We start from the raw sequence: 403 nt of genomic DNA on the forward strand, positions 1-403 counted from the left end.
TCTGTCTGTCTCTGTCTCTCTGTCTCTGTCTCTCTGTCTCTGTCTCTATCTCGCTCTCTATCTCTCGCTCTCTATCTCTCTGTCTCTCTCTCTCTCTCTCCCTCTTTGTCTCTCTCTGTCTCTCCCTGCCTCTCTCTGCCTCTCAATATTTCTCTCTGTCTCTCTCTCTCTCTGTCTCTGTCTCTATCTCTCTCTGTCTCTGTCTCTATCTCTCTCTCTATCTCTCACTTTCTCTCTCTGTCTCTCTCAATCTTTGTCTATGTCTCTCTCTGTCACTGTCTCTGTCTCTGCCTCTGTCTCTCTCTGTCTGTCTCTCTCTCTCTCTGTCTCTCTGTCTCTCACTTTCTCTCTCCCTCTCTTTCTCTCTCTCTCTCTTTCTGTCTGTCTCTGTCTCTCTGTCTCT

This window comes from Rhincodon typus, unplaced genomic scaffold (assembly GCF_021869965.1).
Source record: "Rhincodon typus isolate 14 unplaced genomic scaffold, sRhiTyp1.1 hic_rhity00000069, whole genome shotgun sequence".
Classification (NCBI taxonomy): domain Eukaryota; kingdom Metazoa; phylum Chordata; class Chondrichthyes; order Orectolobiformes; family Rhincodontidae; genus Rhincodon; species Rhincodon typus.